Source organism: Thalassophryne amazonica, chromosome 14, assembly GCF_902500255.1.
Source record: "Thalassophryne amazonica chromosome 14, fThaAma1.1, whole genome shotgun sequence".
NCBI lineage: Eukaryota > Metazoa > Chordata > Actinopteri > Batrachoidiformes > Batrachoididae > Thalassophryne > Thalassophryne amazonica.
In genome coordinates, this window is record NC_047116.1 from 25,212,745 (window position 1) to 25,228,721 (window position 15,977).

At 39.3% G+C, this 15,977-nt stretch overlaps 1 long non-coding RNA gene across 1 annotated transcript; it reads left to right on the top strand.

Annotated features, from left to right (window-relative positions):
* The first annotated feature begins 548 nt into the window (after positions 1–548).
* Positions 549–5,560, top strand: LOC117525146. The gene is made up of 3 exons (XR_004564967.1): positions 549–564; positions 2,805–2,809; positions 5,432–5,560. It is a non-coding gene; the product is annotated as an uncharacterized LOC117525146 (long non-coding RNA).
* The last annotated feature ends 10,417 nt before the right edge of the window (positions 5,561–15,977 follow it).

Genomic DNA, 15,977 nt, shown 5'->3' on the forward strand with positions numbered 1-15,977 from the left:
CCAGCAGCCTTTCCTGCACTCGGGCGACTAAAGTCTCTTCTCATCCTCAGCAGTGATGGTGATGGGAGGGGTCGAGGAGAATGAGAGAGTAGTGGAGGGGCAGGTTCGTGGGAGGAGGGGAGGTGGTAATAATTGGGGTGTGAGGTGAGTGCCCAGGAGAGGGGAGCACTGTCTGTCCATGTCTATAACATCCAAAAGATACATATTGTTGTATCACAGTCACAGTCTTACAGCAAAAGTTATTAACATATTTAATTTAGTTCTAACCGCTTTGAGAATGATGATTTCATTGTGGAACCCAAAACCGTAAACATTAAAAGTATCAATTCTGCTTGGAACTAAATGATTGATTTAAAAATAAACAAATAAATGAATAAATACATAGTGATTTGAAACCCTGTATTATACTGTAGTCTTCAGCTTAGCATACAGGTCATTTACTGTTTTGCAATAGTTTTTATTCAGATTCCCATTCCATTTGCTTCGTCACCTTTTTCTAATATTTATTCTGAAATAGTGCAAATAATTCTCAGTCTAACACACTGCAGACACAGTATAATTATAGTGTTTGTTTCTTACGTGTGTCTTATCTGTCATGCAGGAAAAACTCATTTCTGAAAGCGCTATGTTAGACTGAGATAAACCAGCATCTAAATGTCCATAATATTAACAATATAAATCCCACAGTGCAATTATGTGGCACGACACCTGTCCAAAATAGTTCAAAATGATGATTTACAAGTGTATGAAATCTTAATTTAATGCTCAGTGGAAGACAGAGGTCTAAGACTCAAATTACCTGAGACCCACCAGTCGGGTTCTGCCCTCCCTGGAGGCCAAATTGAACAATCATAATATAAATTTACCTCCATGGTGAATGTAATAACTTGGAATGTCTCAGACCAATCCAAAATAATTGCTACGAGGACTGACACAGGTGTTTGATGATAGATTTCTAGGAGTTTATGCTGTGATTTGGAAATGTTCATGCATCTGTCCAGTGGACATGAACATCATGATTTACTACTGTTACTGTCTTTTTTAGGGCCTTCGTAGCAAAGAAGGTGAGTACGTATACACTCACCGGCCACTTTATTAGGTACATCTTGTTAGTACTGGGTTGGACTTGGACCTCCATTAGTCTTCAGAGCCACCTTAATTTTTCATGGCATAGATTCAACAAGGTATTGGAAGTATTCCTCAGAGATGTTGGTTCTTACTGACATGATGGCATCACACAGTCACCCATTCAACCAGTCTGCATATTCTCCTCTCACCACAGTCTCAACAACCCATTTTGTCCACTCAACTGCTGCTCACTGGATATCTTCTCTTTTTTGGACCATTCTCTGTAAACTCTAGAGATGGTTGTCCGTGAAAAATCACAGTAGGTCAGCAGTTTCTGAGATACTCAGACCAGCCTATCTGGCACCAACAACCATGCCATGTTCAAAGTCACAAATCCCTTTCTTCCCCATTCGGATGCTCAAGTTAAACTTCAGTAAGTCATCTTCATAGCGTCTAATTCATTGAGTTGCTGCCATGTGATTAGCTGATTAGCTATTTGTGTTGACAAGCAATTGAACAGGCATCCCTATTAAACTGGCCGGTGAGGGTACATGCACCACTTAAAAATGTATTTGTAACAATGTTTTATACAATTTTTTTTTTCATTTAACTCATCAATATGGACTGTTTAGTGTAGGTCCACTGGATAAAATCCAAATAATCCGTTCCCTGCTTCCCTGCTAAACAGTAAAATATAATGAGCAGAGTTGGGAAATTACAATACCATCTGAAGCTATAATGTCAAAAATCTCATAGATATTCCTGGGGTCAAAAGTGACCCAGCACAAGTTTGGATTATACTTGTCACAAGGATTGGCTGATCCTTGCAAAATTCTATGAACAAATGCAGGACAAATAGATTTTACGGTCGCAAATAGAGTTTTACTAGCGACCTGTTAGCGGAGCCAGTAAAACTCAATTTGCGACTGTAAAATCCAGCATGAATGTCTGCAAATCATCAGACACAACAGGGTTATTCCTGTTCTAATCCAATTCCATCATTTGCACGATTTATTTTTCGGTAAGTAATTCGGTCGGCGAATCGTTGCGAAAGGGCGTGGTCGGATTGTCAAAGGTTACCATCGCAACCGTGTCTTCATGCCAAACTGGAAATTTTGTGAGCAGACCCACAGATTTCTCCATATCATCAGCTGCACTGAGTTAAATCCACTGTAAATCCATCAATCAATCCAGTTAAATCCATTAAACCCACACATTTCAGGATCGTCGACGCGGCACTAGTTTCTGTCTCTCTCAGGTGACAGCGTCATTGCGCAGCAACGCGGTCAGGTGGTGGAGTAACACATCAGATTTTTTCCAACGTCAACGTGATATTTTATGGTCTGAAATCTCACATGAAAATTCAGTAAGGTATATCTTATATATTATATTCCAATTCTAAGGTGGAACTATGCTAGTATACTAAGGCATATTTAAATATCTAAAAAGAAAAAGTAAAATAGAAGAGTAGAAAAGAGTAGAGTAGAGCCACTTAGGTGCCTGGTCTTGAGAACCAGGGATGGTAGGTTGAAAAGCTTTTTTATCCCATGGGAACTCTCCCTACCCAAGTGGCTCAAGAAAAAAGTATATACAATAATAAATAATAAGACATAAGAAAGATAAGACATTATATATGTAAGTATATTTAAATATTAAGGGTAATAAACAACATATACAATAAATATGGCACTATATAATATCCAGAGTACAAATATTAATAAAGGAGAAGATTGTAGTATAGGTAATTTAGTATGTAGACTAGTAGTAAAATTAAATTATAGTTAGTAGGCTAAGTTATAAATCTGGTATTTTATTATAGAAACAGATGCTATGATGTAATGTGTATTGTTATCTATCTAAAGTAACTCTGTTAGCATACTATAGGAAAATAAAAAGCATAATCTATATGCTATCAAATGGAAACCTAAGAACTTAGGTACTATATGTTGATATCTTTAAAAGAACACATATAGTACCATATTTATTGTATATGTTGTTTATTACCCTTAATATTTAAATATATATATATATATATATATATATATATATATATATATATATATATATGTGTGTATGTGTATTTATTATTATATATACTTTTTTCTTGAGCCACTTGGGTGGGTAGGAAGAGTTCCCATGGGATAAAAAAGCTTTTCAACCTACCATCCCTGGTTCTCAAGACCATGCACCTAAGTGGCTCTACTCTACTCTTTTCTACTCTTCTATTTTACTCTTCCTCTTTAGATATTTAGATATACCTTAGTATACTAGCATAGTTCCACTGTAGAATTGGATATAATATATAAGATATACCTTACTGAATTTTCATGTAAAATAAAATTGTAAATAACGAAAATAAGATAGTTATAGTTAGAAGAGCTAAATTAGCCGTTAATAAGCCAACCGTACCTACATGATTAACCAATCAGATTCGCTGAAAAAATGTAATTGGATTAGAATGACAAATTCATAGTAGGGTACTTTTTGCCCGATTAAAATTAGACAAATGGTGCACAAAAATATATGCCCGGGGTCATAAATGACTGCACTCGGTTGCTTGAGGGTTAAAGCAACGATTCCAAAGAGCAAACTTTTTGCATCATCTTCTGCCTCCTGCACACTCAAACTAGACCCTCCTCAAGTAAACTGCACAGGGTGACACTGTGTCTCTGGACAACTGTGTGCTACAAATTTGAAAGGGCAATTCTGGACCATGTCTAGACTTCATATGAGAACAAAAAAAAAAAAAATCTTTTTGCTTAATAAACCAAGACAGACCACAGGTTGTAATACTCTAGATTGCCGGCCTGATCTGTCCCCCAGGCTGCCAGTTTTAAACTCATGGTAGCGTAGATGAATGTCATTATTCCTGCACGTAGGGAACACAATGTGAGAGACAGCCCTTCAAATGTCCTCCAAGGTGACAGAACTCATCCTATTATGAAGAGTTATGGCGGCGTTAGCGTGAGCCCTTTGGAGTACGATGTTTTTGCACCCTCCCTCTGTGTTTGCCACATTAATACCGAGCCGTGAAGATGATCCATGTCACCAAACAACGACTCCGCGGGGACGCGAACGACGACGGCGTGGCCACACATCACAGTGCTGGATGTGTCATCTCGAACTCGCCTCGCACTGGGAACGCCGAACGCTAATTAGCCTGCAAACATCGAACAGTTCTTGCAATACCTTCAACGTTAACGGGCTTTTTAAAAATAACTGCTCCACGGTGGGTTTTGTAATTACAGCAGCGCATGCTTTAATTATCAGAATTTTGCAACAAAACAAATTCTTTGCAAATGTTTATTTCCGCTTTCTTTCTTTGTGTGCCTTCTGGTCACAGTGGTCTTAGTTTATTTGCAATATGGTTGGTTTCAAACCAGTAAATACTTTCATCATTAGATGCCTGGTTTGTTGCAGTGTGTCGTTGGGTCACAGCATCGTACTTTATGCTGTAATTGAATATTTCTGACCCCGCAGTTATATTAGTCATAGTGTTTCTGTGTCCATGTGTGAATGCAGCTTGAGTAACAGTATGACAAGCATTCAAAACATTTGCTTCTCCTTATTTCTAATGACGGGGAGGGGGGACCTCCAAACTGAGCCAAATAGTCCATATAGGCAAACACAAAAATGTTTGATAGCCATCCCAGGGTGGTAGCTGTAGCCCGCTAGGGGTCAATGTAGAATTACACAGAGGTCAAAATGTAAAAATGCTTCAGTCATGTTGAAAACTACACCACATTATTTGTCTGATCATAACAATTCCAAAAAGATATAGTTTGGACTATCTATGACTGAATGTTCTGGAGTTATGGGGTAAAAACAACACAAACAGTGATAACGGTCAGTTTCAGTTTGTGCAGGGGTCTAAAGTTAAAGTTGCTCAAATTTCAGTAAAAAAATGATGCAAATTATTGTTTGGGTTTTTAGGGTTCTAAAAAGGAATAGCTTGTGCCATCTGTCATGCTTAGTTTTCATGTTACAGGGTAACATATGTCACATGTCATAGAATCCAAAGGACATTGACCTTGTTTGACCTTTACTTTGGAGCCCAAACATTCAGCACATTCAAAACTATTTAATTTATTTATCCTTTAATTTCAACTGATAACTTGCATCATTTTTTACTGAAATTTGAACAACTTTAACATTTGACCCCACAAACTGAAATTGACCTTTGTCACCATTTTTGCTGTTTTTACTCCATAACTCCAAAACATTCAGTCATAGATAGTCCAAACTATACCTTTTTGGAATTGTTATGATCAGACAAATAATGTAGTATAGTTTTCAACATGATTGAAGCATTTTTACATTTTGACATCTGTGTAATTCTTCATTGATCCCTAGCAGGCTACAGCTACCACCCTGGGATGGATTTCAAACATTTTTGTATAGGCCATGGTACACTGAGGCTGGATTCTAGTGTCATTTTGTCACCTTACATGGTACCGATTAGGTCAAAATTGAAGACTGGCTCATAGACTAAAATCCTCTTTGTTCTCTTGGTGAAAAGGTTTACCCTCTAATAAAGGACGAGCAGACAGAAAATCTTGTATTTGGTTAAGTTAATAAAGGACTATCAGTGGCGGCAAAGACCTGCGCTGAATGCAAACGCTCCCAATCAGTGTTTGTGTCCCTGCAGCGATCTGGTGTGTGTGTTTGGAATGTTAAAGGATGGGATTCAGGCACATTACTGAAGGCCGCCGATGAGGTCAGGAAGCTTTTCAAAGACAACAGAGAGATTTGGCGAGATGGAGGACCCCTTGAAGAAGTTAATGCTGAAAAATGATGACAGGATCATTCCTCAGGTTAAAGACATTAGCATATATTCCACAAATCCATAATCCTGTTCCCCTCATTTGTGACCTTTAAGCATCTGCCGTGATGAAATCCGTGAAGTGGATTTCGCTGTGACAAGCTGTAAGGGTGTCGTCAAAGTGTTTCAAGATTTTGTGACATTTGGAGTTTTCTGTTTCCTACAATATACTAAATTAAGGAATTATAGCAGACAGACTGCAGTATCTCTGCGCTGAGATGACTTAAATGGTGATGCAAGCTTTTATGGCACATTCAGACAGTGCTGGATTAGTTTCCTGTCTGAGAAAAGCCAAAGAATTGAAATGCAAATAAGAAGAGGATTACTGAGAGAGCATTCACTCTACCGGAGCCTCCTCCATTAACCGGTGAAATACTGGCCAAATTTGGAAACACAGTCTAAGCCTGTTGATTATTCTCAGTTACATACTTACTTTTGTTTGTCATGAAATAATAAGTCCATATATTACATGGCATCAGTGAGATGTGGAAAAACCTGGAGGACATTTAGCATTTAGCAGTCTGCACAAAACACAATATAAAAGCATAATGAGCTAATTTAATGCAGGAATCGCTTCCAATTCCTCTACAGCAGTGGGCTCAAACTGGCACCCTCAGGGCCAGAAAAGGCCCATGAGACATTATTTTATGGCCCATGACATCCCTGATCATATATCATTTTCCTTGACCATATTAAAATAGTCCATGGGCCAAGCAGGTTTTCGGTACCACTTAAGGGGAAAAAACAACACTTAGAATCCAGCCTCAGTGTATCATGGCCTACACAAAAATGTATGATAGCCATCCCAGGGTGGTAGCTGTAGCCAAGTCGGGATCAATGAAGAATTACACAGAGGTCAAAATTTAAAAATGCTCCAATCATGTTAAAAACATTACTTGTCTGATCATTACGATTACAAAAAGGTATAGTTTGGACTATCTATGATGGAATGTTCTGGAGTTATGGGGTCGAAACAGCAAAAATGGTGACAAAGGTCAATTTCACTTTGCACAGGGGTCAAATATTAAAGTTGCTCCAATTTCAGTAAAAATATATGCAAATTATTGTTTGGGTTATAGGGTTCTAACAAGTAATAGTTTGCACCATCTGTCATGCTTTGTTATCATGTTACAGGGTAACATATGTTACATGTCATAGAATCCAATGGATATTGACCTTGTTTGACCTTTTGAGACAAAGCATTCAACACAGTCAAAACTATTCCATTTATTGATCCTTTTATTTCAACCAGTAACTGCTATGTGTGTTGCTATGTGCGCGCACATCAGGGACCCAGATGTCCGACTGTACCAGCAGGCCTTTGCAAATAAACAGCGGTAAAGACGATTATATCAACAATGGTTGTGAGTGCGCGTACAGTTTGTTTTCAGCGGCGACCCAAAATGGCAGCCGTAACTACGCGGAAGTGACGTAGGCCCGACTGTACCTATACATGTTAGTTCCTGTTTATGAACGCAGAGAGCTAGCTAACACTTCCAGTTCACAGGTCAAAGCACACAAGCACTAGTAAGTCAATAAGAAGTTACACTGTGGACAAAAACGGTATAAGCAGCTCAAAAGTCAGCATTTCTATTTAGCTATTTTTTGTGCATTTGTTTTGTGTTTGTGAATGCAATACGGGTGAGCCGTAGCTTTGTTAATAGTTTATAAATATATAATATAGAGATAAACTGTTACTTCTAATACTGCAAGTTACTGCTTTTGATAAAGATGACAGTGTTTGGGATTTTTATTTATTTATTTTGCGTGCGTTCGTTTTGTGCCCTTGTGGCGCTTAAATTTGAAAATTAAACTTGAAACTGGCTTATCAGTCGCTGACAGTGACCGAGTCAATACTAAAAGTAAGCGATTAGTGGTAATTTCCTCTAAATTTTTTTAGCAGTTTAGCGTTATAAAAGTTAAGTCTTCAGTTAGCGGTTTAATGGCTATTGAAGCTAACTTTTCGGTTAGCTGTGCCCACCACTGCTATGAATGCTATATTTCATTTATGCTAGTAAATGCCCATTAATCCCACACACCTTAAAGCACATGTGCAAAATAAACTCGTGGCAAATCGTAATGGCCACAGGAAATCTTTAGGTGTTGTTCCACTGTAGTAAAACTAGTTGCGTTGATATGGCCACCCATCAAATTGGACAAAAATATTGACTTGAGTGATAAAAGTAAGAAAGAAAGGAGCTATGTTCATACAGCAAACCTAGGATTTAAATTAGTGCCAGTATTAAAAGAAAGAATTAAACACGGACATTTTGGTAAGAGAGTAAAGGTATTGTTTCCAACCTCGACTTTAACTGTAGTCATGTTAGATTTTGCAAATCAGACACTATTAGCCCTGATTCTTTGGATCTGCTGAGGACACCATGCAGGGACTCTAGTTTGAGTTTGAGACCAATACTCTACAAATACTACCAGATTTTCAAAAACCTGCCCCCCCCAAGCATCAACCTTAAAGGCTAATGGAGTTGACATAGCATCAACAAGAAAGGTGACATGTTCTCCCGCTCTAGATTTATTAGGCCCATGTGTTGCGTTTAGATCAAACCAAAATAGTGTTAAATGAGACGTCGAATCATCTCAACTTCAAAAATGTGTTCCTGGAACAAACCGAGCTGCGAAATGTGTTGCTGCAGGGCTGCCACAAAGTTTAAAGAGTCTAAATCTGGATCCTCTTTGATAGTTTTCTTTTCAGACGTGTGAGGAAGAGGAGCTGGGCTAGTAAACCGGCTTACCGGTCTTGAATGTTTCTTTAGTCTCTTTTATTAGATCTTTAAATGAAGTCCATTAATAATTACAAGAGGAAATACTCTTCAAGTGTGAAGTTATTTACTGTCATTGCACTGATCTGAGTCATGTCAATCTTTCAATGCATTATTCATAATGTTGTGATGTATTAAAAGTTAAATATTGAATTCTATTACTGGTTTCTCCCTGTCAGTTCAGAGAGCACGAGGTTTTGTAAGAGGAGAGCGCCCTCTACTGGTCAACAATGAAAATAGCAGAAGTGATCAGGGAGGCTTTCCCAAAACCTACCTAGGATCACTGGCTAGGAAATACTATCCTGACAAACAGCTGACTACATAAGGTGGAAACAAAAATTATAGACCTACTGTACTACTAGTGTAAAATACGGGTAAAGTCCATCCTTCAAGTTCACACTATCCAGTAAATAAATCCCTACAAAGTGTGAATAGATGATATATCTTTGTGGCCACGGCAAGGTTCAAACACCAGATCGGTCATACTTCAGATCAAGGCTCTACCAGGTCAGCTAAAGGGGAATTCTCCAGTAACCATGCTCATTGGAACACCTTTTTTCAATCTGGACTTCCCCTTGTTACACAAGTACTGGTACAGTAAGCCAAGTTCAGGTCAGGGAGCATGTGCTGGTCCTATGTTTACCACATCCCAGAATCACACTGGGTCCTGGATGGCAACTACCTAGACACTACAACCATTACATCCTCACCTCTCGAAAGTAGTGTTAGATATAACTGTGTTTATTTTTTACTAGATCAAGTACTTGCTATGCTTAAATGTTTATATTTTTAGTGAGTATTAGTTATCTGCTTGAATATGCATGTCAACTGGTCTGAACTGTTTTTATTTGATCAGAAAATCCAGCAAACAATGGAGTTAGGTTCCATTAGGTACCGAACAACTGTGATGAAGCCGCCCAGTCTCACGTTTTTTTTTTTTCGTCCTTCTGTCACGAATGATTCAAATTTTCGTGACAGGTTTTTTTTTTTAACTCAATATTACTAACCCTACTCCTATCCCCAACCCTAACAATAACCATAACCACCCCCCTCCCCCTTGAACTTTTAATTGCGTGCACCCGTCACGGAATTAATAAGTATAAATTCGTGCTGCCATTACAAAAATTTTGCACTTTCAATCAATCAATCAAACTTTATTTGTATAGCACTTTACAACAGTAACCACTGAACCAAAGTGCTTCACATAAATACATAAAATCATCAACAATAAAACCAAACAAAAACCATCATAAAAAGACTCTACGTACTAAAAGCAATTCTGAACAAAAAAGTTTTTAACTTAACTTTGAACAGAAACAAAGTACTAATCGAACGCAACTCCATGGGCAAAGAATTCCACAGTCTAGACCCAGCCACAGCAAAAGAGCGATCACCCCACTGCCTGCTTTTGGTCCTAGGTATCACCAACTGATTCTGATCAGCAGACCTCAACGTTCTGGTGGATGTATATACAGTTAACAGTTCACAAAGATACGAAGGTGCAAGTCCATGTATAGCTTTAGAAACAAATATCAACAGTTAAAATCAATCTTAAAATGGACTGGAAGCCAGTGAAGAGTGAACAAAACCGGAGTGATATGACTATGTTTGCGAGTGTTTGTCAGAAGGCGGGCTGCAGCGTTTTGAACCCTCTGCAGACATTGAAGAATGGACTGGTTGACACCCACATACAATGCATTACAATAGTCAATCTGGGAGCTAATAAAGGCATGCAACTCCTTCTCAAGGTCTGTCTGTGAAAGAAAAGGTTTAACTTTAGACAGAAGACGAAGCTGAAAAAAGCTGGCTTTCACTACACAGTCAATTTGCTTGTCAAATTTTAAAAACACATCAAATTTGACACCCAGGTTCCTTACAGTCTACTGACGATAATGAGCAAAATCACCTAAATCAGGTAACACATCACCCGTTTTGCAGCCAAACGAAATGCATTCAGTCTTGCTCTGATTGAGATGTAAAAAGTTCTTTGATAGCCAATGTTTAATGTCTGACAGTGCACTTTGCAGTGCCAATGGGTCCTCTGCACTGACCCATTTTGTGTAACCGGTAAATACATTTGCAGATCGTCTGCATAAAAATGAAAAGACAAATTATGTTTGGATATCACAGAACTCAATGGCAACATGTATAAGGAGAAGAGTAATGGACCAAGAATACAACCCTGAGGCACACCCGTTGTTAAAGGTACAGTGGCATATGAAAGATCATTTATCATGACCCTAAAACTCCTGTCAGTCAAATAAGACTGGCACCATTGAAGCACAGTGCCCCGAAGACCACCCTGGTGTTCCAAACGCCTAAGGAGAAGAGAGTGGTCCATAGTATCAAAGGCTGCCATCAGATCCAACATTACCAGCAGCACAGGTCTCTTAGAGTCCAAACACAGAAGGATATCATTCTGCACGTTCAACAGAGCAGACTCAGTGCTGTGTCAAGACCTGAAACCAGATTGAAACTTCTCCAAGATGTGGTTATTGCTGTGTGTTGGGGGGTGTGGCTGGACATTTTGGTATTCTTTTCTTTTCTTTGCTCTCCAGGTGGCATGAAAACTGATTTGTCTGTGGAGAAGGTGCTGGCTGAAGAGTCCTTCACCCTCATCAACATCATGTGCAGCACCTGTGAATGGTGCTCACGTGCAGCCTTAAAGACTTTCAGCTGAAGCAGATAATTGGATGGCGTTCTGCATTTAGGTCATGTGTGATTCAAGCAGAATTGCCGGGAACTCGACCTTGTGATGTTCGTTTGTGAGACGCTGAGGACCGCGCCTGGGTTTGACACATCGAGCCTGTGAAGCAGGAAGGGTGAGGGACACATGCTGTCAGCACACATCAGAGGTGATTAAGTGTTTGACTAATTGTTGATAGTAACTTGGTATTTTGTTACGCAGTATATCTGAATTGTGATGAGAATTGTGCAGCTTGCTTCTCACTGCTGTGGCGTGCGGACAAGTGATCCTCCACCTGTTGTGAGAAGCTGCTCATTTGCATAAAGCTTAAAATACAGACCTGAATGTGTTGCTGATAGTGTGTGTCTTTTGAAGGATATTAGTTGTAACTGCTGACTTACCTCACCTCTTCTATCCTTCGCAGAGAGTCGGTTTGTCGTGTCCACCTGGGGGGTGTTTGGCGGTAATAGTGAGTCCAGAAGTGCCGGGCTTCGATCCTTTTGGGCGCTGGAGAGCGTGCCAGCCTTCACTCCACCATAATGACGCTATTTTAGTTTTTACACTTTATTATGCACCAGAGGGTGAATAAATAAATTGTTTTTGTTATTGGAACCCGCTTTCTGGTTATTTTAGCGCTGGGTTCCGTCAGACGCAGGTCCGCTCCTCAACCCGCGTCGACACATAACAGTTATATTCTAAAAACTTTTGCAACTGAATAAACACAACTTTTTCTAGTATCTTGGACAAGAATGATAAGTTAGAAACAGGTCTAAAATTTGCTAAATTAGCATATTGTCACTTTCAGTGACAATATGACGAACCAATAGATTAATGTATATTTCGTGCTGCTGAATCACAACATGCCGTGAGATAGGGTTGGATGAAGACAAAGGGTGGGGTTTCCCTTCTGTGTGAACGAGCCAATAAGGTTAGGTGTGGCGGGAATAAAACCCACTTACTGTACCGCCTACAGCGTCTTTTATAAAAAATCCACTTGTCGGCCGTGTTCGGGGTCTCTCAGAAGATGGAGACCCTGTGTGGGCTGCCTCTCTGGGGACCCGGTGTCACAGTCTGAGATTACCACCAGTCTGAATTTACCAGGTAAAATTAGACTGTAGCAGCCACAGTCTGAACTTACCACCAGTATGATTTTACCATCTTGGTATATTGAGACTTGTGTGTTATTGACCCTGGTCCAAATTTGCCAAGCAAATATATTATATAATTTTTTTAATTGGAACCACAAGTAAATCCTGTCACTTTCTATTGATGCTTATTGATTTAACCATTATAATTCTGGTTACTAGTTACCTAGCTAGTCTGAAATTTCCAGCCTGCAAGTCTGAATTTATGTCCCACTTCAAGTTTTCTGACATCAAAAGTGTGTGGAAAATGCAGTTATTTCAAAATACAATCTGCTCGGTTGAAGATCGCTGCAAGAAATGGTAAATCTAGACCTCCCGGCAGTTGACCACGAAAAAAAAATCGATTTGCGCATGCGCTTGGTAAAATGAGACCGGCGCAAACTCAGACCACGACACCGGGCCTGTTTTCAGCGTGACTTTCAATAGATTCAAACTGAGGAATACATCAACTTTGTTCCTTCTGAGGGACAGACAGTATTACAGCAAGAACCGGGTATACAAGATAATAATAACCAGGGAAATGTACCACATAACCAAAATGCATAGTGCAAGCAATACGCTCAACTTGTCCTCCCTAAGCAACCGCTTGTTTTTCTACACAGTCATTCCAGTGGTACCTAGTATCCTCTGAAAAGGCCTGGTACGGAAGACATCCACTTGTCACTTTAGGTTAGCGGTTACCAGACGGATCTCACAGCCATACAGTAAAGCACGAAGCCAAGGGCGTAGGTTTGGTCTCAGCTTTGGTAGGGACAATACCCCCCCGGCCCCCCTGCCCACCACCACCACCCCCTAACCCACTCATACCATTAGACGCACAAGTACAGCATAATACATAACATATGACGACATAATGCTGAATAATTTAACACTTTATTTACATTATTAAGTGTGTAGGCAAACAAACAAATAGCTTAAATAACAAAATTGCACCCAAAATCACTAATCTATTCTATAGGCCTACACCTGAGAGAACAAGACAACAAAAAAATACTTGTGGAGCTAACAAAAAAAAAAGAAAAAGTTTTTGCAACCAAGATGTATAATCTATTCTCTTCATCAATAATGCAGTTGTAGGTATCTGGCAACCTAATTTGCCAAAAAAAAAAAAAAAAAAAAAAAAAAAGATTTCCAATGATATATATGATGTATTACGGTAAACGTAAGCCTGTGATGTCATAACGCAAAGGAAAAACACGGAAGTTTCACACTAGTGCGCCGCTGAAAAAAAAAACAAAAAAAAAAAACTAGTGCGCCGCTGATTCTCATTACCGTAAGTTCTCATATAAGCCCTCACTCTGAAAAATTTGACAGCAAGCCAAGAACCCGTTCTTTCCAACAGTGCGTTCGGTGACTTTTGAAACAAGGGAAAGTATGAAAAAGAGCGCAAAAGTGACAGAAAAGTACAGAGACAGACAGCAAACATAAATGTAGTAATTTTTGAGGAAAAGGCAGGATGTTAGTGTCATTTGTGAAGGTGTGTGTGCGTGTTTGTGTGGGTGTGGAGTTTATTGTAAGTGTGGCGCACAGCATTGTTCGCAAGCCCTCCACCCCGCCCTTCTTGTTTTTCTGCACCGGAGCAGTGTTGCCAGATATGAAATATGAAACTATCGTACCAAAACCTCAAAATGATCGTATTTTGGGAGAAATTATCGTACACAAACAAACGCATACAACGTAGCTATTTAGCGTTTGTTTTTTTTTAATTTACAAAGAATTTTATGTCACATTTTTAAACAGTAATTATAGTAATGGGGAAACTATGGCACAAAAACAACGCAAATGCACTACCAGACTAGAAACATTTTTTTTTTTTTTTCTGTGAAGGGACACAAACGTGTTAATTACCAGACTAGAAAGAGTCGAATTCAACCTCGAGGTCGCTGTCGTCATCCGATGCCACTTGTGCAGATTTTGTTGAACACAGAAAAATGTTGACACCTCCATAAGGAACTTGGAACTTTTTTATTTTTCTTGTATATCTCTTTGCTCTTGTGTTTTGTTCGTTTGTTATTGCATTTGTTGAAATAACGTTTCGAAAAAAAAAAGTTGGCTGGGGAATCTTCCTGTCACGGCAGAGATTGGATGGAACTCATTACTCTGTATGAGAGGGGGCGGGCTTTCAAATGACGGCCGCCCAAGCCAGCAGCAGCCTGTGTGTGGTGTGTCTTTGATGCCGACTGAGTGCAACGCCTGCAAAATGATTCTTGGGTGTCAGAAAGAGATGTGTGTTTGGCCAACCAACAGAAATTATCGTACATATTGGATTTTTTTTTTCCCATTATTGATCGTACATCGTACAGAGGGCAAAACTATCGTACAAATACGATAATTATCATACATTTGGCAACACTGCACCGGCCACCCATCCTCTGTGCTCCGGGACCTCCCACTTTACAAATGAAGCACTACCTGCCACGAGATGCGCTTTGTTTACGTCCATGTGAGAAGAACGTGAGCTAATGAAATTGCAACATGGGTAACCCTGTCACTCTGGCACGTCGAAAACACAAAACATGACGACTAAAATTATAGAATCGAGTTCGCAAAAAAATAGTGAATGATTTTGTTATATAAACAAAAATGCTAAATATTGGTAGGGACTATTTTGCCATCCCAAAATATTGGTTGTGACTTGTCCCTATGGTCCATATGCAAACCTACGCCCCTGCACGAAGCACAAGGACAGTCAAGACTTGCACCTTCGTTCCCCTGCAAATATACTGACATGAAGTAAACCCAAAGGGTCATTTAACGGATTTCTTCATTTCTTTTTCTTTTTTTTTTAAATAATGAAACTGGTAAAAGTAAGATGTGAGCGTTGACTGTTTGAATTAAGAGTTGCAGAAGACATCCAACAAATGATTCTCCTGCATTTAAATCAATATTGAACAAATTAGCACTTTGAGGGAAGAATAAAAATCCAAAATCATTGTATTTTGTCAATTTTCCTTTCATCTGCAAAAATATCCCTCAAGTGCTTTCAATATTTAATACTGCAGACACATTAATGACTGATACTGTGAGTTTTTGTTGCACATGCAATTGAAATTGCAAGTTTCCAGGAGCTTGAAACTGTTGTGTTGGGAATATAAACCTAATTATTCACAAATACACTATTGTAACCGGAGGACCTTTGTGGCCGGGACGGCGGTGGGATCAAACCCCGGTCCGCTCGGCCATTCCTCTACCAGGTCAGCCAAAGGGAATTCCAAGCTAGCAGGAACGTCTTTTCAATCCGGACTTCATCTTGCTACACTATATTGTGAAAAAACACACACACACAAAACATTTGTATCACAGAATGTATAAATTCTCAGATGCGTTGAACAGGCTCATTTCTGGGTCAGTTACAGTGCATGCTAATGCTGCAATCAGAACCCTCAAAAATTCAGAGATTCCGAACTCTAGCTTGGGGGAAAAAAATGCCTTCAATGCTACGTCGGGCCGGAACTTTTGTCCTGAATGTTGTAAGGAAG